At 41.2% G+C, this 27,346-nt stretch overlaps 1 protein-coding gene across 2 annotated transcripts in view; it reads left to right on the top strand.

The window, feature by feature from the left end:
- Nucleotides 1–3,518: 3,518 nt before the first annotated feature.
- SGPP2 (sphingosine-1-phosphate phosphatase 2) overlaps nt 3,519–27,346 on the top strand; it is a 254,247-nt gene continuing 230,419 nt past the window's right edge. Inside the window, exon 1 of one of the 2 annotated variants that reach the window (XM_037740891.1) lies at nt 3,519–5,585. The gene's annotated coding sequence lies outside the window, so the exon portion shown is untranslated. Of the gene's footprint in view, nt 5,586–21,585; nt 21,682–27,346 lie in introns of those variants that run through there. The other variant, XM_037740892.1, reaches the window with a different exon arrangement.

The raw sequence follows: 27,346 nt of genomic DNA on the forward strand, positions 1-27,346 counted from the left end.
CCCGGAGTGTGTGTGTGTGTGTGTGTGTGTGTGTCTGTGTGTGTGTGTGTGTGTGTGTGAGAGAGAGAGAGAGAGAGAGAGAGAGAGAGAGAGACAGAAGCAACGATTAAATAACCCTCCTTTGGTGATCCAAGCCCACTTTCAAAATCCAAAATCCTAAGCATTGCTTCAGGATCTCCCAATTGGTTTCTAAGACAGGGCACCTGGTGGCGTTTAGTTCATTAAAGTGAGATTAGTAAGACAGTTGCCTTTCAATAAATACGTTAAATCTAATGGCTCTCAAATCTGGCTGCACAATAGTCTCACTTGGGGTGCCTTTAAAAAAATACCGACGCATCTCCTTCTCCACTGCCCTGATCAATTAAATACATGTCTCTGGGGGAGGAAGGGTGCTTCAGTACATTTTTTAAAGCTCTCCAGATAATTCTAATATGTGACTAGGGTTGAGAGCCTCCATAAGGCTCACATCGGTGGATAAATTGCTATAATAGGAAATGAGCTTCTAGGGACAAATTATTTGTCTGGCAGAGCTTGACCCTCTGATTTTTTTCCCAAGCAATTACTTTCTAATTCTCACTTGAAGTTAATTCTTCCCTAAACTTTGCTTCAGATAGAACTTGTTCTCTACCTCTCAAATTCAACTACAAAATATTTTTAAAGCCACACAGTAGTGACACAAATGAGTTATTTACATATGATGGAGAATACTTGTTTATGTGCTATGAGATAGTTGAGTGGACCATACATTACCACAGTTCTTGAAATCATAGCTGTTGAAATAAAAGTGTTCTATTCTTTCAGTTATTAAACATGCTCTCTTCTGCTTATTTTGTGGTACGTTTTGTAAGATTAGAGGCTAAAAGAACTTTTTGCATATTTTCTCCACTCTCTTCCCACTTCAATATCCCCAACTCAACCCCATGGAGATGTGGTATTTCTAAACCAAAGATAATCCAATTTTACATGCACAGAACTTTTTTTAAAAAGAAAAAAAAGGAAGTGTGCACATTTTTCCTCAGCTCCTAGGAATATTCTTGGAAATGAAACATTGAACATTCTTACTTCTCCAAGTGTATTTTATAATCAGAAGTTATTGTGAATTTATCACAGAAACAAATTTGCTTTTCTTTGGCATATTTTAGTCTGCATAAGAGTACAGAAGGCTTAGAATCAAACCTGATTGAAGGAAAACAATGCTGATATATATTACAAAGCTTATCTTATATGGAAAATCAAAAGAGATATCTAGCAGAGGATAAATGCAATCTCTTACACTTTCTTCATTTACATAACTTCAAACTAAGATCTGGCTGCAGTCATTTCTAACACTCATTTCAGAAATAGTTACTACGGTAAATATTAGCTACTCCTCAAACTCACGCTATAACAAATACAATTTTAAAAAACATGATTTCAAAACAAGAGGTGTAATGCATATTTAGCAAGCATGCAGTTCATTGTCCCTAATGTGAATTTCATTATCTTTGTATAATAGCAGAAATGTGAAATACAAATATCACCTAACAGAAATTCAACGATTAAAGAGGGTGCGAGTTGAATCACAGAATAACTGGGGGGTTGCTCAGTTATCAATATTTTAAAATTATCAATTCTATAAAGAATGATTTATTAAAATGGCAAAGATTGAATACTTAATAAAACAGGGAGTAACAAATAGTAAGAAATTTAATAGATCTTGTTCTCATGTTGGAAATTCCACTGCAATGTGCTTTAGTCCCAGTTACACAGGTGCTGCTAGCCTTGGAGGCGACAATGTAGACACGTTCACAAAGATACCTTAAAATGTCACACAGTGCAGAACTGATTAAAAATGGAGGCCAAATATCCTTTAGTCTCTTTAGTGGTTCCTGTCACTGAATATAAAACAGTGAGAGTTCCACTGTTATAGTGCTAATTTTTCTCAAAACTCAAGGTGCTTTCCATAATATTTTTTCACCTTTCAAAAATTCTTATGAAGTAAAGGAAACTGTTTACCTCAGCTTCCCAGGTTAGTGTGAGTCTGGGAAGCCAAGTCACCTAACATTCATTCCAGAGTGTCCTTTCAGCAGACTCAACAGAACGTTTAGCAGTCACTCACTATGTGCCCAGAACTGGTTAAGGCTTTTTGGATCAAATGGATGACCAGATAGACAAAGTTCCTGTTCATGTCTTTACATTCTGGTTGCAGGGATTGCTGAAAAATGCAACTGATAAGTAAGACTACTGCAAACAGCATAACACTTATTAAATAAAGTAAAGCTTATTAAGAGAGTAAAGCTGGGATAGATATCCCCTGAGATTAGAGTGGTCAGAGCAGACCTCTCTGGGGAGGTAATATTAGACCCTTGGAGACCTAAACGAAAGAAAGGTCCATATAGGGCTTTAGTTTCCAAAGAGTTTTCATGAATTTATCCTCTTATGTGTACAAATCTTCACATCAATTCCATGAGGTAGGTGGGGATGATACTCTCCACCCCTAATTTTATAGATGTTGAGCCTGAGACTCAAAAGAGGTTAAATGAGTTTTAATGGCCTTTCTGACTAAAGAGAGAACGAGTATTCAGGCTTATACCTCCCGGTTGCAGATACTGACCCCAAACCCAATATGCTGTCTAGATGTGCATGTTCTTCACTAAATCCTATTGTATTTAGAGGCTGAATGTTTAGTTCATCATCTGCATCATAAGTTTCTTTCACCGATAACTCTAACCTGTAGTCACAGAACCTTGGCAGAACACTGCACATGGGGACCAGGAGTTTCCGACCAGGTACGAAGACCAGGCCAGGCTGGGTTTTTTGTAGTGACTCTACTTGGTAGTTCTCACTCATAAGGTGAAGAGGTGTCCAGGATTGAATCAAGCTTTTCCAAGATGATGAAAGTAACCATGGGAAGGGAGAAAAACACTTCATTTTCACCAGGAGTCCTCTAGACAACTCACTTGTTATTTGAACAATTACTTCTTAAACTCCTGCTTTGTCTAAGGTACTGGTGTGCAGGTCCTTCCAAGTGAATAGAAATGATTAAATCAAATCTGCTGAATGAAGAGAGGTGAGAGAGACACCTGAATACCAGATAACCATGAGAAACCAGACAGATATTTCCCATGATCACATCCTGTCACTCAATTCCTGGTAACAAAATCAGAAATTAGCAATAAAGCATGGTAAGCCACAGAAAATATCTCACCGTGTTTAGATACTGAGCCACTAAGTGTATCTCTTTGATTTAAAAGTATTCTGACTCAAATTTTAATTAGATGAAATTTACACATGCAATCCATAAGAGAAGCAAAATGTGGCTGTTGTTGTCACTGAGGTGATTCAAGAATGTATTTCCCAGTTATGAGGAATCTTTTAGGTTACATTAGTGGTGTATTTTTCTGGAACACAAATTAAGAAGAAAGCTGGTGCCCAAAGTAACTTTAAACAGACTTCCAGGTTGCCAGTTTAACACACATAAAAAACTCATGTGTGTGTACACATGTGCAAATCGTTACATCCACAAAGCCAAGTTGTTACTAGTATGCATATATTTTATACGTGATACATCTTTATACATATACCTAATACGCACATATATACATGTGTAGCTATACTTCTGCAACTTAACAGTTTTTAGTGGAAACAGAATTTCAGCAATGAAGGTAAACAAAGAATGAATAAAAGGTAAAAATGGATATAGAAGTAAAACTATGGAGACATGGGGGTATAAATAAATTAAAACATCTCTGAAAAGCGATTTTTAGCAATAGAAACCTAAAAACATTTCCTAGAAAGCAGAACAAAATCTAACAACAGAGTTCAATTTTAGTAGATGTTGTGGTAGTAATATGTAAGTTACTTCTCTCTTTGGACTACAACAGATCTCACTGGGCTCCTATTAAATCCTAGAAATAATCCCACGAAACACTCATTTTAGCAATGTGCATTTCCATGTGTGAGTTATTTCTCGCTCAGCCCCATTTAAAAATGTGAAATTTGGATTTAGATGGGGACATATTTAAAAAAGAAAAGTGCCATACAAGTAATGGAGGACTTTTACCATGAAATTAATGTCATAAAATAGATTTTTCTATAAATACCTCTTTTTTATTATGAAGACAATGCAGACATAAAACACTTCATACTGTAGTTTCTACATCGCAGCCAACCCACTTATCAACGGCCAATAAATTACTTCACCCCTATGATAGATAAAAATGCTCAATTCAAGTTCAATTAATAGAATAGTGTCAGAATATCATGCAGACAGCTTGCATAAATACTCGAGGAATAACAGCATACCTTCAGTAGCTTCTGCGATTTTTAAGCATGAAAACTTTTTCTCATTCCAAATTTCAAAAGATGGAATAAAGAATGTTTTCATATAAAATACATTTGGAACACTTTTCCTTCTTTAAAAGAGGCATCTAACCCACTTGCAACATACACTGGTAATTCATCTTTGTAATTACAAAATGAGATAGATATGTATTCTTTTTCAACTCATGTGACTGTATGTGAACATTTCAGTAATTCCCACAATATCAAACAGCTAAATTCAAAATCATATTATACTTTCTAATATGTGTATATGATATATATGTTTGTAATCAAAGGCAGAAAGACCTTCAGTTAGTTGATTTCATCTTTGGGCACTATTTTATATTTTATCAGACAATTAAGAGTCATTAGTTATTTCACAGTATAAAATATTGAATCAATTACCAACAGGCCTTTATTTTCTGCTCCTAATTTCGAAATGTATTTGGACACGAGGTATGGAACTAATGTCACTGCTTATCAAACAACTTTTCTGGAAATCTTAATGCACAAAAATTTCCAGATTTATATATTGAAAAATAAATTATATCTTAAATGAAATTGAGAAAAAATGGCGAGGGAAAGGAGAAAATCTAGTTCATACTCGGCGTGAATATCTTTCAGTATCTTCCAGGTGGGGGCAACAGTAAGTCACTTTTGAGAGAAGGGAGAACAGGCTCTTTAAGCTCCCTGAGTCCAGTTAACAGAAGATGAAATGACTTCCTGGCAGTAACACCGTGAATAAAACAACCACAAGCTTCCAGGAGATGAGACTTCTGGGCTCTGCTCCAGACAACACCCGGTCGTCGGTAAGTAGGGCTCACCGCCCTGGGCGCGCCACCACCTCTGCTGCGCGGAGTCCGCCCCGAGCGCGCACGCGCGCCGTGCACCTGCCCCAACGAGCCCAGCTGCTGCCCGCTGGTTCTTCCGTCAGCTCTGGCTACGCCCGCGCTGTGCCTGCAGGGAGCGTCCGTCACTCTCAGCTCTCAGGGTGTCTCCCTTTCCAGGACCGCTAGGAAGTAGGGTACCCTTTACCTCTCATGTTTACATCCCTTTCATTCTTCCTCCGGGCAATTCAAATCCATTCACAGCCGCCACAGATCCACTTGCGCGCGCGCAGCTGCACCTTTAAAGAAACTCTCAAGTCCTGGCAGCCAGAAAACCCGCTTTCGGGCGGGGCGGCGGGGCTCCCCCTCCCCTTGCCTCCTCTCCGCAGATCTTTATGCTCTGGGGAGGGATGGCCGCACACTCTGGCGAGGACGAAGGTGATGCATAACGCAGAGGTCAGTTTTGCACAGTCCGAGCAAAAGGGACCCCCCACCAGCATCCCCACCTGGTCAGTTTCCCTCTCTGGTACTCCTCGTCGCCCGAGGGACAGAAAACTGAGGCCCCGCGGTGGCGGAGTTGGAAGGGCATGTGAGTCCGGGAGAGTCCGGGGTCCGCAGGGAGAGGGCGCAGAAGCTCGAGCGCACCGAGCCAGAGGCCCCCTCTTCCGTCGCGCGGTGCTGGAGGTGCAGGCGCCAGGTCCGCTGCGCGGCCCGGCTACGTGTCGCTCCTCCGCGCGCCGCCCGCTGCCGCCGGTACCCGCGGGCCGCCGCCGCTGCCCCCCGCCGAGCCTGCGGCCGCACCCTCGGGCCGATACTTGAGCCAGCAGATGACCCAGGTGACAACGACCGAGAAGAGCGCCAGGATGCTGGCCACCGACAGGCAGATGGGCCCCACGGGCGAGGGCGAGGGCGACCCGGTGGCCGGTGCTTCGCCAGGGGGCGCCCCGCCTCCGGGGGGTCCCCCGCCGCCGTAGTGGTTGACGAAGATGAGGCCGGTGAAGAGCAGCACCACCATGGAGAGGAAGGAGAAGACCACGCACACGCAGCCAGCGGTGAGCGCCGCGCGCTTGCAGTTCTGGCAGCTGTCGTAGGCGCCCGGGGCGCGCAGGCCGGGGCGGGCGCGAGACCCGGGGGCCTCGTCCTCGGCGTGCGGCGGCGGCTGCGGAGCGGCCGGAGAGGGCGGCGGTGGCGGGGCCGGGGTGGGCGGCGGGGTGGCTGCGGGCGCGGGCAGGCGCGCGGGCAGCGGCGGGAGGCGGTCCTGAGGCAGCGGGTCGTGCGCGGCGCGCAGAGCCAACGGGAAGGCCTCGGCGAGCTTGGTGTTGTTGGGCAGGCCGTGCACGCGGCTGTCGGGCAGCGGCGTGCGGTGGCGGCACACAGGGCATGCGATGGCGCCGGGCGGGCCAAGCCAGGGCGGCGGGCGCGGCGGGCGCTCAGGCGCGGCAGTGGCGGCGGCGGCGGCGGCGGCGGCGGCGCGGAGCTGCAGCTGGCTCAGGCACTCCTGGCAGAAGGTGTGCAGGCACGCCAGCAGCTTGGGCGCACGCCGGTCCGCGTCGAAGTAGTTGTAGCAGATTTTGCACTCGTAGTCCTCGAGCTGAGGGAGGCCAGGGACCGTCTCCGCCGCGTCCCGGGCTCCTGCGTCCCCGCAGTCCGGGGATCCCTCCACGGCGACCCCAGTTCCCTCCCGGCTCCTGGAGCTGCCGCTCGGGCTCTGCTGGCTGCTGCCGCTGTCGCTCGCCAGCGCTGCCATGGCATGATCCGCCCCTCATCGGGGGCTAGGTGAGGTGCCTTACTCCCCCTGCGCCGCCGCCGGGGCTGCGGGCGGGGAGGAGGCGCTTCTGCCTCCCCCACTCTGACTGCTGTCGCCTGGCGGGGGAGGCACCACTGGCTGGGCCAGGCGGGGGCGCAGCGGCGACCGCCTCCCCCTCGCGCCTCCCCACCCCCAGCCCCCGGCGCGTGCACCGCGGTCCTTCCCCGTCCCTGGGCGCCTCAGCAGTCCCCTTCGTCACCCTCAACGCAGCCTTCCCGGCAGCTTTGGATATAGGCTTTAGTTGGACTTGGAATTGGGAGTTGAGTGCGGCCCGGTGGCGCGCGGTAAGGAGATTTGGGGTGCGGCTGCTTTATAAAGATGTTGCTTTTCACCCCAGCAACTCCCCGCCCCCCACGCGGGTTCGTGGCAGGAAACCGGGTCCTGAGTTTTCCTTCTTTCTCTTCCTCGACACCACCGCCCCACCGGTGTGGTTCTGTTTATCCTCCCCGGTCTGGGGCTGGGTCTTTGGCGAAGCCTCCTTGTCACCCATCCACCCCCAAGCCAGAGCTCACCAATGATGTAATGCGGGACCCGTGCAGGGAGGGGAAGTGGCAGCCTCAGCGGCCTGGCAGCGGCGGTTCCTTCTCTTCTTGAAAATTGTGATCTCATCTCTCCATCCGAGGGAGAAAAAACAGCCATCACCAAGCCGTTCACGCTTTGTGCTTTTGTTAGCGGAGCCCCGGAACCCCTGCAGCGCGCATCTCAGGGTGCAAACCGAGCCTCAGCCTTTTCCTTGTATATCATTTGGAGCAAATTTTTGAGCTGAACAGTATTTCTCTCTCTCTCTCTCCCTCTCTCTCTCTCTCTATTTCTCTCAGAAATATTGCTGAAATTTAAAGGAGGACGAAGACACAAACTCATAGGTGAGTCTTGCTGTTTTCCTGACGCTGACCACAGCAAATCGAGGTAGCTATTTCGTTGGTGCACAGGCTTTCACAGAGGCAGACGGGGGCGGGGCGGGGAAGTTGTCAAACAGATTCACAGACTTTCAAAGTGCGGCTCAAACCGAGTTCCTGGGCTCCCTCACTCGCTTGGTCCACTTAAACTTTTAACATACACATGCAGGGAGCTGAAACTCCAGGGGCAATGTGGGACAGGTCTTCTTGATTTAATCAAAACAAATAGATCAGCTGGACCGGGTAGCAAGAAACAGCTTGCTTAAGAAGCACTGAATAGGTGACAGGAGTCGGGGGGGGGGCTTGAGGGCGGACCATCTGAGGGGTGTTCAGATATTCCTAACCAGAAAGTCTGCGCCCGGATTTCTCAGGTTGGGCCTCACCCTACGAGCAGGGAACCTACCTTCCTCCTCAACACAAGAAAAGATGGCTGTGGAATGTTCTGGATTCCCACAAGTTGGGAATGTTCCTACTTTTTCTTCAGATTCTCTGCAGAAGACAGCAAGATGCCCCCAGGGAATGTTTGCGAAAAGGATGAATGGATTGAAGCAAGCTGAAGAAAAAGAAGGAAGGAAAGAGAGACACCAGTAAATCACCAATGTAAAGAAAAGAGGTGGAGAAGAGGACTTACACATATTGTTTCTATGACATTTGAAAATAATTTTTTTACTCTATACTAATGGTGAATGTAATGTCTTCAGTTTAAGGGGCTTTAAGTGAAGTTCATTAAAACCCACTACTTTCCATTTTCTAGTTTTAAATTTTGCAATTATTACTTGGGGTGATGACATTATTCTTTCAATTTTTTTAAGCATTTCACTTTGTGATGGGGTGGTGATCAGAGAGGGTGGGTTCAGGGGACATCAGGAGAAGGCCTTAGTCTGGTCTTGGAACATTGCAGTGTCACAAACCTGACTGTGTAGGAAGTGGCTTTCTGTCCTCTCTCCCTCAGTTAGTTGTATGACTGTGAAAAGCCTGAAAATGTGCGTTTGTGCACAGTGTTAAACTGGGCTCTTGTGCTTTAAGCTCTGAGTAGCTGTGGGCTGAGAAGAGACTTAATGCTGATGTAGGACATATTGAAAACAGAATATCCGGGAGAAAAGAAGCACAGGAACAGGAGGGCTAGTGTGACCTCCACGCCAACTGACTAAAAAAAGTTCTGAAGGCCTATATGTTTGCATATAGTGTGCATATGGGCAAAACATTTAAGATTTTGAAGTTTCACTTTATTATGCATCCTCACTATTCAATGACAGATTTGAGGAACAGAGTGTAGGATGACACTGGGGTTTCTCCAGCTCAGCAAAATTGACATTTGGAGCTGGCAGTCTTTGATGTCAGGCTGTTCTGGGCATTGTTTACTGTTTAGCAGCATCTCTGGCCTCTACCTACTTGATGTCAGTAACATCCCTCCCTATTGTGACAACCAGAAATGTCCCCAGTTGAGGTCCATGGAGCTACAACAAAGCCACAGATTTGGTTAAAGTGAAACTGAAACCAGTAATCTCTTACAGCTCCTGACTAGTGTAAGATAGCATTCTCAAAGAATTTAGCGGCTACAGGCATTTCTTCTACAGCTCACGGTCATTTAGATGCCACTGAACTCTCTTTGAGAGATCCAGTACAGTTTTTGTCAATAACACATCCTGCTGTTGGAGTCATAAACAATTGTCAGAATTTGGTTAACAATGCTAAAATTTACACTGTGTTTGGATAAGTTTTTCAGAGGAACCTGAATCTTCAATTATTTTATAACCTGGGGCCAATCATTCATTTTTAGGACTCGTAAAAATGTCATGTGGGGCTTCTGTAGGCACAGGGCATGACATTGCTAAAGAGTGTGAGTTTGTGTGATGCAGGCCATAGGCATCCTCCTTACTAGACTGTAAGGCCAGTGCTAGTGTTACCTGCAGGTTTAAGTAGTAAAGCTTGGAAATTCGTGTAGAAATTAGAGTTCCACTTTGGAGAAAGATGTGTTGAAAGAGGTAAGAGACAAAGAACTCAGTATAGGTTGGGCGTCCGTAATCTGAAAATCTAAAATCCCAAACTTTCTGAGCACCAACATGATGCCACAAGTGAAAAATTCCACACCTGACCTCATGAGATGAATACATAAATTAATATTTTATAATATTAAAAATATTATATAGGCTGGGCACGGTGGCACACGTCCATAATCCCAGCACTTTGGGAGGCTGAGGCCAGTGGATCACTTGAGGTCAGGAGTTCGAGACCAGCCTGGCCAACGTGGTGAAGCCCTGTCTCTACAAAAAAATACAAAAATTAGCCAGTTGTGGTGATGGGCACCCATAATCCCAGCGACTTGGGAGGCTGAGTCAGGAGAATCACTTGAACCTGGGAGGCAGAAGTTGCAGTGAGCCAACATTGCACCATTGCACTCCAGCCTGGACGACAGAGACATTCCGTCTCTCTCTCTCTCTTTCTCTCCCTCTCCCCCCATATATATATATATATATATATATATATATATATATATAATATATTTATACATATAATATATGCATGTTATATATAATATATATATTATATGTATAATATATACTTATATATAATATACATAGAGTGAGACTGTCTCAAAAATATATATACATATTATATATATATGTATTGTAAAATTACCTTGTTATATATGTAAGGTGTATATGAAACATAATGAATTTAATGTTTAGGGTCCCATCCCTCAAATGTCTCATTATGTATGTGCAAATATTCCAAAATCTGACATCTGAAACACTTTTGGTCCCAAGCATTTCAGATAAGGGATACTCATCCTGTATTCATGTCAGTATTTGAACTGACTGTGCAAGAATCTTGTTCATCCTTGAACATGTTAGACATCCACTGTTTGGTGAATTGTTTTATTTTTGAAGATTTGCATATAAATGGGAGACAGCTATGCTGTCAGGCAGTCTCTTACGTAGATTCCCTCTACTGACCACCTAAAGTGAGAGGATGCGTTAGTTTTGGAGTTACTGTCTCACAAAGGACTTACTGGTGAAAAAGCATTCACACAGAGTGTGAGTTGACAGTCCTAAGTCCAAATCCTAGTTCTGCTGCTCATCCTTTGTGTAGTGCTAGATGTGCGACTTAGCTTTTCTGTGCCTCGGTTTCCCAAAGTGTAAAATGAGGATAAGGGTGGTTACTGTACAAGCCCATTGTGAAGACTGAATATGCCGTACACATAACATACAAAGACTCCTAGGCTGCTGTTAACATTCAATATTATCTATGACAGGGATTCCTATACCTGATCTCAGTGATTCTTACGAAACCCTGTGAGAGAGGCTCAGAAAACTTATGTAATCAGGCCAAGGTGACACAGACAATAGGAGCAAAGTAGTTTTCATGCAACTCTTCTGCTATTTCAGAGCTAGAGATACAGGTAGTATCTCAGTCAAGAAGACCAAGCAGAGGCCTGACCTATGAATTTAATCGCACATTATTGATCTGCTAGTTGCAATTTAAAAAAAGCCCTGCATAAAACATCAGGACAAAGTGAAATCTCACTGGAGGCATTGGAGGAATATATATATATATATATATATATAGGCAGCTCATGCCACTCAGAAGCAGGTAGTAGATGACTCAATCGAAGCCTTGGCATTTTAAAATAGAAACTGGGTCAATTCAGTCAACATTTTTTGAGGTCCTATTCCAGAAGCCATTGGTGCTGGTGATAATATACCTGGCCTCCTGGACTCAATAATTTAATAAATGAGCCAAGAGGAGCCTGAGGAGGCAGGCTGATTTTATGTGATGTAGTAATATCCTGGAGGGAATCCTAGAACAGAAAAAGTAAGAGCGTTAGGGAAAAGCTAAGGCAATCTGACTAAAGCATGGACTTCAGTAAACAGTAGTGAATCAACAATCAGATTGTCATAATGTATGAAAATGGGTAAAACTAGATGATGGGGATACAGATGCTCATTATACTACTCTCTTCCATGATATTTAAAAATGTTCATGACAGTCATCAATCTTAGAGACACACTCAAAATTGGCATCATTTGTATAAATATAGCACAAAGAATGCTTATATTTTTGAAGACCTCACTAAGCACATTGGTTTTGAGGGATTGGAGAAAACGATCTGGAATCTAGCTCTTTTGTTCACTTTTTTTTTCCCTTCAGTCTTTTTTTGTTCTCTGCCTTCTTTAAGAAATCTACAGCGGGGTGCAGTGTCTCATACCTGTAATCCCAACACTTTGGGAGGTAGAGGTGGGAGGATCACTTGAGGACAGAAGTTCAAGGCTAACCTGGGCAACATAGGGAGATTGTCTCTACAAAAAACTAAAATATTAGCCAGGTGTGATGTTTCATGCCTGTAGTCCTAGCTACTCAGGAGGCTGAGGCACGAGGATTCCTTGAGCCCTAGAGTTCGAGGCTGCAGTGAGCTATGATCACACCACTGCACTCTAGCTTGGACAGCCGAGCAAAACACTGTCTAAAAATAAAAAAGAAAAGAAAAGAAAAAAGAAATTAAGGAAGGCCAAGGGTGGTGGTTCACCTTTAATTGCAGCACTTTGGGAGGCAGAAGTGGGAGAATCACTTGAGGCCAGGAGTTCAAGACCAGCCTGGGAAATACAGCCAGCCCCTATCTCTATAAAATATAAAAATAGGCAAAAATTAGCCAAGCGTAGTGGTGTGCACATCTGGTCCCAGCTATGAAGAGAGGCTGGGGTGGGAGGATTCCTTGAACACAGGAGTTCAATGCTACAGTGAGCCACAATTGTACCATTGCATCTAGCCTGGGTGACAAAGCAAGATTTCATCTCAAAACAAAAACAAAACAAAAAGAAATCAAGGAAGCACTGAAGACGACGGGGACCCCAGGTGTCACCTTTTTGAAACAGGAAGGAAAATCAAGGCTGAGCTCACTGCCCAGCACAAGTCCAAGGAGCCCTTCTCTTCCTCTCTCCATTCTCTGCAGGCACTGCTCAGGCCTCAGAGCAGTGCCCTTATCACTCCAGACGTTAGTGATAATCCTTGCTCCAAAACCCAGACTGCATGGACCACAGCAGATAAACAAGAAATATGGGAGCTTATCAATGCTATATAATAAATAGAATAATGAGAAAATGGCAGAATGGAAAATAGGAGCTCTTCCATAGTGGATTTTGTAAGAATTACTAAATCCACTGTAGAAGAAATACCTGTTTAAATACCTGTTTCTAACCTATACATGGTCTTTGAAGCTTTTTGCTTTTCAGAGTTTTAAACTATGCAGGTCTGGAAGGCTGGACCCTCTCCTCATCTGGGAAAATGATTGCCCCACTTTAATCTCTGGAAGCCATTCATGAGCTTATGCCTTCTATGCCAACCAGATACAGGCTCAATTCTAAAATAGCTTTTTCTTCCTAACATTTGCTACACTTTGTATGGCAAAGGCAAGATCAAATGGAAATGCATGCAATGTACTGTGCTTCTGAAAGATCATTCTGCAGCCTGTGACTCCTTTTTTTTATTTTTTGAGATGGAGTCTTGGAGTCTTGGTCTGTTGCCCAGGCTGGAGTGCAATGGCATGATCTCAGCTCAGTGCAACCTCTGCCTCCCAGGTTCAAGCAATTTCCTGCCTCAGCCTCCCAAGCAGCTGGGACTACAGGTGCCCACCACCACACCTGGCTAATTTTTCTATTTTTAATAGAGACGGGGTTTCACCATATTGGCCAGGCTGGTCTGGAACTCCTGACCTTATAATCTGCCCACCTTGGCCTCCCAAAGTGCTGGGATTATAGGCATGAGCCACCATGTCTGGCCACCTGTGACTCTTTCAATCAAGCCTGCATTGTTGTCAGAAAATTTTTTCCCTCTTATAATTCTATCCTTTTATCTGATGCTATTAATATAAAAACACTTATGTCAAAAATGTGAGTTGAAATTGAAAAAGCTCTTTCTCTTTGAGCAATGAATATTCTCTCTGAGAAATAAAAGTAAAATACAGCACTTTTAATATAAAGAAATATACCTTCTTGGATGTCACAAATAGGAGTAAACGAAGCTGCCATTGTATTGCATTTCTTACCTTTATTTGTCGTGGCAGTTCTATCAAAGCAATGAATCTCAAAACCCAAAACGTTGCCCTAGTGCTGGGAAATATTAAAGGCACTCAAGTTCCCAACCTGACACCAGGAAACATCTTGACCTTGAGGGAGAATAAAAGCCAAAGATGGTGTTAAGACTAATCAAGTCTTTGACTGAAGAAGAGGTACTGTAAGTTCCCATGGACTGGAGGAGGTGAGGAGACGGCCCAGCTTCTGAGACTCTAGTCTCTTTGATACTTCGCAAAGATCTAAGTAGTAAAAGACATCACAGACTGTATGGCCAAGCAGTTCTTGATGTGTTCGATCACCAGTTGCAATATTTGAAAGGAAAGGAAACATCAAATGAAAACATTTCAGACCTGGTGTCAATTTCTCACTCTTTAATGCCCTTTATACACATATGAAGTCTATTTATAATCTCTTGAGCATCCTGGCTCCAAGGGGAATTTATTAAAAGAATTACATTTGATTAGAACAAAAGTGAACAAAGGTCCACAGAAAGAGAAGGACAGTCAAACAACATGGGTTTGAACTGGGTGGGTCCATTTATACATGGATTTTCTTCTTCCATTGTCATCCCTGAGACAGCAAGACCAATCCGTCTCCATCCTCCTTCTCAGCCTACTCAACATGACAAAGACAAGGATGAAAACCTTTATGATAATTTAATTCTACTTATGAATAGTAAATATATTTTCTCTTCCATATGATTTTCTTAATATTCTTTTCTCTAGCTTGCTTTATTGTAAGAATACAGTATATAAAACATATACAAAGTATGTTTGAATCAAGTAATTTGTATTAACTATAAGGCTGCTAGTCAACGGTAGGCTATTAGTAGTTAAGTTTTTAGGAAGTCAAGAGTTATATGCAGATTTTTGACTGAACAAGGGCTGGTTCCCCTAACCTCCTAATTGTTCAAGAGTTAACTGTAGGCCGGGTGCAGTGGCTCACGCCAGTAATACCAGCACTTTGGGAGGCCAAGGTGGGTGGATCACTTGAGGTCAGGAGTTTGATACCAGCCTGGCCAACACGACAAAACCCCATCTCTACTAAAAATACAAAACTTAGCCGGGCATGGTGGTGGGCACCTATAATTCCAGCTATTTGAAAGGCTGAGGGAGGAGAATTGCTTGAACCTGGGAGGCGGAGGTTGCCATGAGCCAATATTGTGCCACTGCACTCCAGCCTGGGTGATGAAGTGAGGCTCTCTCTCAAAAAAAAAAAAAAAAGTCAACTTTTCTAGAAAGTCTAGTTGTAAATGGCCTTCATTCATGTTTGAGTAGCTCCCAGTCACTGTTTTATGGTTGCTTTTGTGTGTGTGTGTGTGTGTGTGTAAAACCCATAACAAAATTGACCATCAAAACCACTTTTAAGTGTACAGTCCAATAGTGCAAAGTATATTCACATTACTATGAAACAGCCATCCATAACTTTTTATCTTGCAAATCAGAAACTCTATACCCACTAAAGAACAAATTCCTTTTCCCTACTCCCCCCAGTCCCTGGTAACCACCATTTTACTTTCTGTTTCTATTAGATTGGTGCAAAAGTAATTGCGGTTCTTGCTATTAAAAGTAAATTTCCCCATTTAGGTACCTCATATAAGTGGAATCATACGCTTTTTGTCTTCTTGTTACTGGCTTATTTTACTTAGCATAATGTCCTCAAGGCTTATTCATGTTGTAGCGTGTATTAGAATTTCCTCTTCTTTTATGGCGGAATCATATTCCATTGTATGTTTATATCACATTTTATTTATCCATTCAACCATCAATGTACACTTTGAGTTGCTTCCACCTCTTGGCTACCGTGAATAAGGCCGCTCCGAACGTGGGAATGCTGATATCTCTTTGACATACTAATTTCAGTTCCTTTGGACATAGACGCAGGAGTGAGATTGCTGGATTCATAGGGCAATTCTGTTTTTAATTTTTTTAGAAACGTTCATACTGTTTTCCATGGTCGTTGCATCATTTTACAATTCCACCAACACTATGTAAGTATTCCAATTTCTCCACATCCTTGCCAACACTTATTATTATTATTTGTTGTTGTTGTTGTTTTTGATAGTAACCATCCTAATGGGTCTGAGGTGAAATCTCATTGTGGTTTTGACTTGCATTTCTCTGATGATTAGTGATATTGGGCATCTTTTCGTATGCCTCTTAGACATTTGTATACCATATTTGGAGAAATGTCTATTCAATGCCTTGTCCCATTTTCTGATTAGGTTAATTTTTTTGTTGTTGAGTCATTGTAGAAATTCCTGACATATTCTGGATATTGACCCTCTATCAAAATATATGATTTGCAAATATTTTCTCCCATCCCATAGGTTGCCTTTTCATTATGTTGACGGTGTCCTTCGATGTGGAGAAGTTTTCAGGTTTGATGCAGTCCCATTTATCTATTTTGCTTTAGTTGCCAGTGCTTTTGGTATTGTATCCAAGAAATCATTGTCAAGTCTGATGTAATCAAGCTTCACCTCTATATTTTCTTCTACAAGTTTTATAATTTTAGGTCTTTAATTCATTTCGATTTAATTTTTTTACGTGGTTTAAAATAAAAGTCAACGTCATCCTTTTGCACATGGATATCCAGTTTTCTCAGTACTATTTCTCCATTTCTCTATCCTTTCCCCCTTGAGTGATCTTGGCATCCCTGTCAGAGATCATTCGATTATACACATGGGTTTATTTCTGGGCTCTCTATTTTTTAACTTAATTAATTATATTATACTTTAAGTTCTGGGATACATGTGAGGAACGTGCAGGTTTGTTACATAAGTATACACATGCCATGGTGGTTTGCTGCACCCATAAACCCCTCATCTGCATTAGATATTTCTCCTAATGTTATCCCTCCCCTAGCCGCCCCAAACCCTGACGGGCCCTGGTGTGTGATGTTCCCCTCCCTGTGTCCATGTGTTCTTGTTCTCATTGTTCAATTCCCACTTAAAAGTGAGAACATGCAGTGTTTGGTTTTCTGTTCTTGTGTTAGTTTGCTGAGAATGATGGTTTCCACCTTCCCCTACAAACGACATGAACTCATCCTTTTTTTATGGCTGCATAGTAATTCCATGGTGTATATGTGCCACATTTTCTTTATCCAGTCTATCACTGATGGGCATTTAAGTTGGTTCCAAGTCTTTGCTATTGTGAACAGTGTTGTAATAAACATACATGTGCATGTGTCTTTATAGTAGAATGATTTGTGTATATATGCAGTATAGTAGAATGATTTGGGTATATACCCAGTAATGGGATTGCTGTGTCAAATGATATTTCTGGTTCTAGATCCTTGAGGAATCACCACACTGTCTTCCACCATGGTTGAACTAATTTACACTCCCACCAAAAGTGTAAAAATATTCCTGTTTCTCCACATCCTCTCCAGCATCTGTTGTTTCCTGACTTTTTAAGGATCGCCATTCTAACTGGCGTGAGAGGATATCTCATTGTGGTTTTGATTTGCATTTCTCTAATGACCAGTGATGAGCTTTTTTTCATACGTTTCTTGGCCACATATATTTCTTCTTTTGAGTGTTTGTTCATATCCTGTGCTCACTTTTTGATGGGGTTGTTTGTCTTTTTCCTGTAAATTTGTTTAAGTTCTTTGTAGATTCTGGATATTGGCTCTTTGTCAGATGGATAGATTGCAAAAGTTGTCTCCCATTCTGTAGGTTGCCTGTTCATTCTGATGATAGTTTCTTTCACTGTGCAGAAGCTCTTTAGTTTAATTAGATCCCATTTGTCAGTTTTCACTTTTGTTGCCACTGCTTTTGGTGTTTTAGTCATGAAGTCTTTGTCCATGCCTATGTCCTGAATGGTATTGCCTAGGTTTTCTTCCCTAGTTTTTACGGTTTTAGGTCTTACATTTAAGTCTTTAATCCATCTTGAGTTATTTTTTTGTATAAGGTGTAAGGAAAGGGTCCAACTTCAGTTTTATACTGGCTAGCCAGTTTTCCTAACAGCATTTATTAAATTGCTTGTTTTTGTCAGGCTTGTCAGAGATCAGTTGGTTGTACATGTGTGGCATTATTTCCGAGCCCTCTGTTCTTGTTCCGTTGGTCTACATGTCTGTTTACTCTAGCCTTGTAGTATAGTTTGAAGTCAGGTAGTATGATGCCTCCAGCTTTGTTCTTTTTGCTTAGGAGTGTCTTGGCTATATGGGCTCTTTTTTCATTCCATATGACATTTAAGTAGTTTTTTCTAATTCTTTGAAGAATATCAATGGTAGCTTGATAGGGATAGCATTGAATCTATAAATTACTTTGGGCAGTATGGTCATTTTCAATATTGATTCTTCCTATCCATGAGCATAGACTGTTTTTCCATTTGTTTGTGTCCTCTCTTATTTCCTTGAGCAGTGGTTTGTAGTTCTTGAAGAGGTCCTTCGTATCCCTTGTAAGTTGTATTCCTAGGTATTTTATTCTCTTTGTAGCAATTGTCAATGGGAGTTCACTCATAATTTGGCTCTCTATTATTGGTGTATAGGAATGCTTGTGATTTTTGCACATTGATTTTGTATCCTGAGACTTTGCTGAAGTTGCTTATCAGCTTAAGTAGATTTGGGGCTGAGATGATGGGGTTTTCTAAATATACAATCAAGTCATCTGCACACAGAGACAATTTGACTTCCTCACTTCCTATTTGAATACACTCTATTTCTTTCTCTTGCCTGATTGCCCTGGTCAGAACTTCCAATACTATGTTGGAGAAGAGGCATTCTGGTTTTTGGAATCTTCAGCCTTTTTACACTGATTTTTTCCTTATCTTCATTGATTTATCTACCTTTAGTCTGATGTTGGTGACCTTCAGATAGGGTTTCTGTGCGGACATCCTTTTTGTTGATGTTGGTGCTATTCCTTTTTGTTTGTTAGTTTCTCTTCTAACAGGCCCCTCTGCTGCAGGTCTGCTGGGGTTTGCTGGAGGTCCACTCCTGAACCTGTTTGCCTGGCTATCACCAGTGGAGGCTGCAGAACAGCAAAGATTACTGCCTGTTCTTTCCTCTGGAACCTTCGTCCCAGGGAGGCATCTGCCAGGTGCCAACTGTGAGCTCCCCTATATGAGGTTCATCTCATTGGGACTGATTAGTTAGTGAGTGTAGCCTATGGAGGGTGTCAACCCCTGCTAACTAGGATTACAGGCATGTGCCACCGCAGCCAGCTGGTTTTTGTATTTTTTTTTTTTTTTGTAGAGATGAGGTTTCACTATGTTGGCCAGGCTGCTCTGGAACTCCTGACCTCAGGTGACCTGTCCTCCTTGGCCTCCCAAAGTGCTGGGATTACAGGCATGAGCCACCACACCCAGCTGGGACTCTCTTTTATTTCATTGGTCTATTTGTCTGTGTTTGTGGCAGTGCCATACTGTTCTGATTTCTGTAGCTCTGTAGAATGTTTTGAAATCAGGAAGTGTGAGTCCTCCAACTTTGTTCTTCTTTTCCAAAATTGTTTTGGCTATTCAGGGCTCCTTGAGATTCCACATGAATCTTAGAATAAATTTTTCTACATTTAAAAAAAAAATGTATTGAAATTCTGATAGGGATTGCATTGATAGTCACTGTTCTTTAATACATGCAGTGAAGAATCTTAAAAACATAGTGAAAACTGCTGAGGCCACAGGCAAAATCTTGATAGCTAGAAGCTTTTATAATTTTTCTCAATTTCTTTGTAAAATAAAACTATTACAGCAGAAACTTATGAAGTGAATATGTTTGCCTTAGAGTATCTTCTTTTCAGATCTATACAGATAGTTTAAATGACCCCTATTAGAAAAGAATGAGAGAACCAATTGATTCCTTTGAACATGGTAGTCTTAATAATAATAATAATAATAGTTGTTATCATAGTACCATATAATTTGTTTGGTTTTATGTTAATTAAAGCATTTAAATTATATCGTCTCATTTCATTATAGTCTGAAGCAGAATTTCCTAGTTATGGTCTCTAAAATAATAGTTCCTCAAAAAAAGGGTTTTGTCATTGAATAATCTGGAAAGCATTCCAAACCACATTCTACATTTTCTACTCAGAGATTGAATATTAAAGGCTCTGAGAAGTACTGTTACAAAGATGTAAAGAAATCAGTTTGATGTGGTATAAACAAGTGTTTATCAAACTTTTACAGCCTCCAAAAATATTTTTTTAGTAAACCTATTAATGTATCTTATGTATGACTAAAAGTGTTAAGAGAAGAGAATTTTGAAGAAACAGATTCAGATGCTGCATCATAAATATTGAAATGTTTCAAAGTAGTGCAGGAGAGAAAGTGCATAAGACAAAGGAGCACATCTACCAACATAGGAATTGGCCTCTCCCATTATACCTAGAAAGGGCTAAGGCTGGAAGTGAGACTCGATATGCATGGAGAACCAGATGTATTAACAATAAAGAAACAGGGTAATTTTTTCCATATGCCATTTGTATCATCTACATGAAGCCATGTACTTACGTGCAGCAGCACCCTTGCTGAAAAGAAACAAACAGAGTCTAAGCACACATTGAGCCAAGATAGACTGCCTCTGTTAGATGGTATCTGCTTAATTGACTCTTCACATGATGATGATTTTGTAAAATTTCCCATAGATGGAAATAAAAGACAAATCACCTTTCATCTAGCACGGTTAATCATAATTGGTTGTTTATGTATTTTTCTCCCCGACCATGATATATCCTCCCTCCTAATTTATTTTGTATTTTAAAAAATGCCTTCTTCCGAAACATTGGAAGAGTTCAAAAACCTTTCAACAATATATTATTTATCTTTCTGGCCACACAGATTCCTTCAGAGTCATTACAATCCATCAACTATGCATTTGCTGAGTTAATAATAAACAGATTTGGTTTTCAGGAGACTGAGGCCATTGTAAAGGGCACATCCATTAGGTTTTTTCCCATCCACTATCAAAGTATGTGGGTGAGGTACTCACTTCAACCAGGTGCAAGCCTGTGGGCCTGAAGTTTATATTGTTTGGAGGACCTTTTTAAGAAAAATAATTCAAACTACTTGGAAAGAAGTCAAGTATTCATGTAGAATTATAAAATAACCACTGCCACAACAAAACATTTAAAGTTGACAAATTCAGGAAGATATCAAAATCCAGAAAAAAAATTTTTTTAATTAAAAATTTTTAAATACCCCTCAATAAAATTATTTGTCTGCATACCATTTGATTTTCTATTCATACAACAAGAATTTTGTCATACTTTCTACAGAGAGACTAGAAGAAGAAATCAGTCTTTCTTCCAGCATGGCAGATCAAACAATGTATTGTTTTTTTAAAGTGAATAGTATGGAAAGGTTCCTTTTGGTTTCCCAACTTGTTGGTATTGGTGTGTACATTTTTAGGATTATTATTAATTTTAGAAACCCTTCTTTAGTGAATTTCATATATGAGCTGTAAAATTGCAAGACATTTTAGGGATTTGTTTGTTGCAGGGACTAATTTTAAGTACTCTGAATTGACAACACTCACTGACCAGCTTGTCTTTGGTGTCCCTAATACTGTGGCATATTACTAGGGTTATATGAGAACCTGCACCTTCCTTTACAAAGTTAGATGCACAGGTATATGGGGTGGTAAGATTAGGACCGAAAATTGTTTTTTGCACTGGTACAGCTAACTTCTACAATGAAGAATCTGTGAACTATGTAAATATTTCACTAAACCAAAACTAAAGATCCATTTCCTTAGTCACGGTCCAAAAATGCCCATGGCTACTTCGATGCCACCTAACAAGGGGAAGTTGAAGTGGAAAGAAACAATGGTCTCAAGCATTTGCAGTTAAAATTTATTCCTGTGAATTTTGTGAGAATATATGGACATGGGAATACTTTTAAGTTCAAATGAAGGGCCTTGAAACACATGCTTCATTACTTTCCTGGTAAATCCACTTCTGGTTTAAACTCAAATTTTCTTCCCCAGAGTTGCTGTCGTTTCTTTTGAAAGAATGCACATTTGCATATTGAACTAAAGGGACAGAGTGTGTAGAAATGAAGCAAATACATGAAAGACAGATAGATATATGACTGTAACCCAGCTGGCCAGATTATTAATCTAATAAATCAAAGAGGGGCTTCAGGATGGCTGACGAAAGACATGTGGAGCTACCTTCTCCACAAAGAAGAACCAAAATAGTGACTAGACAATCACATTTCAAACAGGTAACCTAAAGAGAGAGAGAGAGGAGAGACAGAGACAGAGAAAGAGACTGCTGGAATTCAACAGAGAAGTGACAGGAAACACATAAGACAAGGAAGGAGTGGGGAGCAAGGCAGCCTGCTCAGCAGGGATCTGCTGGGAGCCTGGAGAAGCTCTCCAATGTGGAGAAAGGGTGAATGAGAAACCCTCAGCAGGTTCACCTTCTTACCATGGACTCCTGAAATCCTAGCCTGGACCCTTAGCCATTCAGCTCAAGCAGGCCCTGAGACTAACATAAGGAGCTGCTTGAAGACTACACCCCAGTATTCCTTCTGAGAGGAAGCTCATGCAGGGTCCTTACAGAGCTCCTAAATCCTAAGCAGTTACAGGAAGGAGCCATTTTGGGAACACAGCCCCTATCATACTGTATTCTGCTGAAGGGCCCAATAGCCCCTGAATCTTCACATCCCTGGAGCCCCATTGACATTCTCCACCTACATTCACCACCATGGCTGGCTCTGCTGGCAAGGCCAAAACACAAGCCATTGGCAGTAACCCAGCTACCTCCAGTATCAGGGCCACTGTGCATTTAAAATCACCCCAAAAAAAGGCTACCTCACCTATAGCAGCTACCTGAGGCCAAAATGTGTGCTCCCCAGCCACCTTTTTATGACTGTTGCCACTGAAAGCAACCCTTCCCTCCCTAGCAGCAAGGTCATGGCACAGCTGCTGCTGCTCCCACCCAGGCATTCTGCCAGTGGCCTGGGGATTACTCCATTCCTGCTTATCACAGCCAGCACCCATATGTACCACCAAGGGGCTCTGAAGATAGGCCCACCTGACCCGGTGCCATCCCCCTTCCCCTAGTGTCTAAGCATAATGTCTGGGTGCTTTGGGATTGCCCAACTTTATCTACCACTATTGGCATCTAAGCACTCCTTCCAGGGGCCCAAGGACAAGCCCACTAATCTGCCACTACCACCACAGCTGCCACCCACTTGTATGCCCCACCTGCAGGCCTAGGGACTAGCCCACCCTGCCCAACACAGTCAGCACTGACACCAGCACAGCCAGAGATTGCCCTGTCACTGCTACTGCCATCACCCATGCCACACTTGCTGCCCAGGGGCCCAAGGATCCTCCCACCCACATGGCCCACTGCTGTGACTGCCAGCACCCAAGGAAGCCTCCTGGTGGCCCAATAATCAGCTGACCTAAACCCATTAACACAAGTGCCAGTGTATACTACTCTGGGGCCCAAGCACAGGGATGCTTGGACTGCTGGTGGCACCACTGGAAACTGAGGACTGGCTCACTTGGCATGTCTGTTCACAGCAAAACTTTACCACAGTCCCCACTAATAACAGCACCGTCAGCCATTGAGGAAATCATAGACACTACTGACATTGTTTATAGCAAAAGAAATCATATGGAGACTGCACTACTGCACACACCTAGAATCAAAGCCAAAGTGTCCTAACCAGCCAATATCCTCCCCTATGAAAGCAAATTTAGAGAACTGGAAGAGGTGGCTATTATGCCAGCTGCACAGAAGCAAAAAAACAAGGAAATATGAAACCTCCAAAGGAGCAAATTAACTTTACAGCAACAGATTCCAATGAAAAAGAAATTTACAAAATTCTGGAAAAAGAATTCAAAACAATGATAGTATGTTATTAAAAAAGCTCAGTAAAATTCAAGAGAAGTCAGAAAAACAATACAAAGAAATCAGAAAAACAATTTAGGTTATGAATGAGATATTTACCAAAAGAACAGATATCATAAGAAAGAACCAAACAGAAATTCTGGAACTGAAGAATTCATTAAGTGAAACACGAAATACATTCAAATGTTTCAACAATATACTAGATCAAAAAGAAGAACAAATTTCAGCACTTGAAGATTGGTCTCTTGAAATAACTCAGTTGGACAAAAACAAAGAAAAAAATAATAAAAACAAATGAACAAAGCCGACATGACATATGAGACAACATAAATCAACCATATAGTTGTATTTTCAGTGTCTCAGAAGGCAAAGAGAAATAAAGAAATATAAAACCTATTTAATGAAATAATAGCTGAAAATTTTTTAGTCTAGCAAGAGGTTTAGACATCCAGATTCAGGAAGCTCAGAGATCCCCAAATAGATACAATTCAAAAAGGTCTTCTTCATGGCACATTATAGTCAAACTGCCAAAAGACAAAGAGATAATTCTAAAAATGGCAAGAGAAAGGTGTCTACTCACTTATAAGGGAACCCCCATCAAGCTAACAGCAGATTTCTCAGCAAAAATCTTAAGACCTAGAGAGAATGAAATGATATATTCAAAGTGCTGAAAGAAAAATAAAATGCCAGCCAAGGGTACTATATCTAGTAAAGTTATCCTTCATAAATGAAGGACATTTAAAGTCTTTCCCAGAAGAGCAAAAACTGAAGGAATTTATCACTGCTAGACTGGCCTTATAAGAAATGCTTAAGGGAATCCTACAAACAAATAGAAAGACATCCTATGTTCATGGATTGGAAGAATTAACATCATTAAAATTACCATATTACCCAAAGCAATCTACAGATTCAGTGCAATCCATATCAAAGTACCAATATCATTTTTCAAAGAATTAGAAAAAAAAATCCTAAAATTTGTTTTAAAAAAAAGCCCAAATAGCCAAAGCAATTTTGACAAAAAAGAACAAAGCTAGAGTTATCATACTACTTAACTTCAAAATATATTACAAAGCTATAGTAACTAAGACTGCATAGTAGTTGTTTAAAAACAGACACATAAACTAATGGAATAGAATAGAGAACCCAGAAATAAATTCACATATTTACAGCCAACTGATTTTTGACAAAGGTCCCAAGAACATACCTTGGGGAAAATGATATCCTTTCAATAAATGGTGCTGAGAAAATTGGATATCCATATGCAAAAGAATGAAACTGTACCCCTCTCTCTAATCACATATAAAAATCAACTTAAGATGGATTAAATACTTGAATGTAAGACCTGACACTATAAAACTATTGGAAGAAAACATAAAGAAAACTCTTCTGGACATTGGTCTAGGCAAATATTTTATGACTAAGACCTGAAAAGTATAGGCAACAAAAACAAAAACAGAAAAATGGGATTACATTAAACTAAAAAGCTTCTGTACAGCAAAGGAAACAATCAACAGAGTGAAGAGACAAGCTGTTGAATGGGAGAAATATTTACAAACTATTCATCTGACAAGTAACTAATAACAAGAATATACAAGAAACTGACATCAATAGTAAAACAACTACAAATAATTAAAAAGTGGCCAAAGAACATGAATAGACATTTCTCAAAAGAAGACATACAAATCGCCGGCAGATATATGAAAAAAAAATTCAGCATCACTAATCATCAGGGAAATTCAAATTAAAACCAAAATGAGATATCATTTTATCACAGAATAACTATTCCCAAAAAGACCAAAAATAATAGACGCTGGTGAGGATGTGGAGAAAAGAGAACTCTTATACACTGCTGGTGAGAACGTAAATTAGTATAGCCACTATGGAACAGTATGGAGAGTTCTCAAAAAGCTAAAAATAGACCATACGATCAAGCAATTGCACTACTGGTTATTTATTCAAAGGAAAAGAAGTCAGTATATCAAAAAGATACCTGTACTTACAATGATATGGGTACAGGTTCTTTCTCATTATAAGTTTTTGGAACTATATGAATTTTTAAACTGTGTGCTTTATTACTTGGATTTAAAAAGTGTTAAATTTAAAAGTCTAATTTATGGCATTTCACCCCATTTACAGAAAATACATTAATAAGGATTCCAAAAATCTCTTGGCAACTATAGATTGGCAACTCTCCACAGCTGTAATAAAATAAAACTAAGGTTTAAAATGATCATTCAGATGTATTTTGAGATACCAATGTGCATTTATTAATGAAATATAATACCGTGCTTTTAAAAGTTTGTGTTGATAGGCTGGACATGGTGACTCACTATCCCTAATCCCAGCACTTTGAGAGACTGCGATGGCTGGATCACCTGAGGTCAGGAGTTTGAGACCAGCCTGGCCAGCATGGTGAAACCCATCTCTACTAAAAACACAAAAATTAGCCAGGTGTGGTGGTGCATGCCTGTAATCACAGCTACTTGGGAGGCTAAAGCAGGAGAATTGCTTGAACCCAGGAGGTGGAGGTTGCAGTGAGCTGAGATTGTGCCACTGTATTCCAGCCTGGGCAACAGAGGGAGACAAGACTCTTGTCTCAGAGAGAAAAAAAAAAAAAAGTTTGTGTTGTATTTAATTCTATGTTAATTTATAATTTTTTTATTTAAAACATGGTGAAGACAATGACTCCTTACTACCCAAATATTTTATTAAGCTAGACCTTTTTTTTTCTCTGCACAACTTCTTGTGAATTTACACGGCTCTCAAAATTTAGCAAAATCAAAGAAAATTTCCAACTTTGATTCTTAAGAGAAACTATTAAAAAGAAATGCGGAAAAAATCTTCACTTAAAAGAATTATGTATAAGAATTGTATCAACCTAGAATCAATCTCTGTATGTTACACAAGGAGTTTTAAAAAGTTCATGGGACTGCTTAAAAGATAATGAGTTATCTCAATTGGTTGTTCAGTCGGTTACAGATCAAATTCGTTGTTCTACTCTTCCGCCCCTTCTCACTACTGCACTTGAATAGTCTTCAGAACAACAACAACAAAACCCCTCCAAAAGCTCATGGAAAATAGAACTTTTTCACCATATGTGAAAATTTTGTGAAAAATTATGCATGGATTTCAAATTCTTTTGTGTCAAAAATAAACTCATTGTTGATAAATATTAACTTGTTGTAACATGTCTGAACAAGATCGAGTTTGAAGCCCTGAGAAGGATAAGACATCAGTTTGAGGAGTGCCCCTCTCTGAGCAACATGAATTCTGCTAAAATTGAAGCAAGAGCAAACATCAAATTTATGGTAAACTTGAGTGGAAGAATGATAAAATCATTGATGCTTTACAAAAAAATCTACGGGGACGACAATGCTTACAAAGAAATCAGCAGTTTACAAATAGATAACTAATTTTAAGAAGGGATGAGGCCAGGAGCGGTGGCTCACGCCTGTAATCCCAGCACTTTGGGAGGCTGAGGCGGGTGGATCACAAGGTCAAGAGATCGAGACCATCCTGGTCAACGCGGTGAAACCCCATCTCTACTAAAACTACAAAAAATTAGCTGGGCATGGTGGTGCGTGCCTGTAATCCCAGCTACTCAGGAGGCTGAGGCAGGAGAATTGCCTGAACCCAGGAGG

Source organism: Cebus imitator, unplaced genomic scaffold (genome assembly GCF_001604975.1).
Source record: "Cebus imitator isolate Cc_AM_T3 unplaced genomic scaffold, Cebus_imitator-1.0 Scaffold91, whole genome shotgun sequence".
Taxonomy (NCBI): Eukaryota; Metazoa; Chordata; class Mammalia; order Primates; family Cebidae; genus Cebus; species Cebus imitator.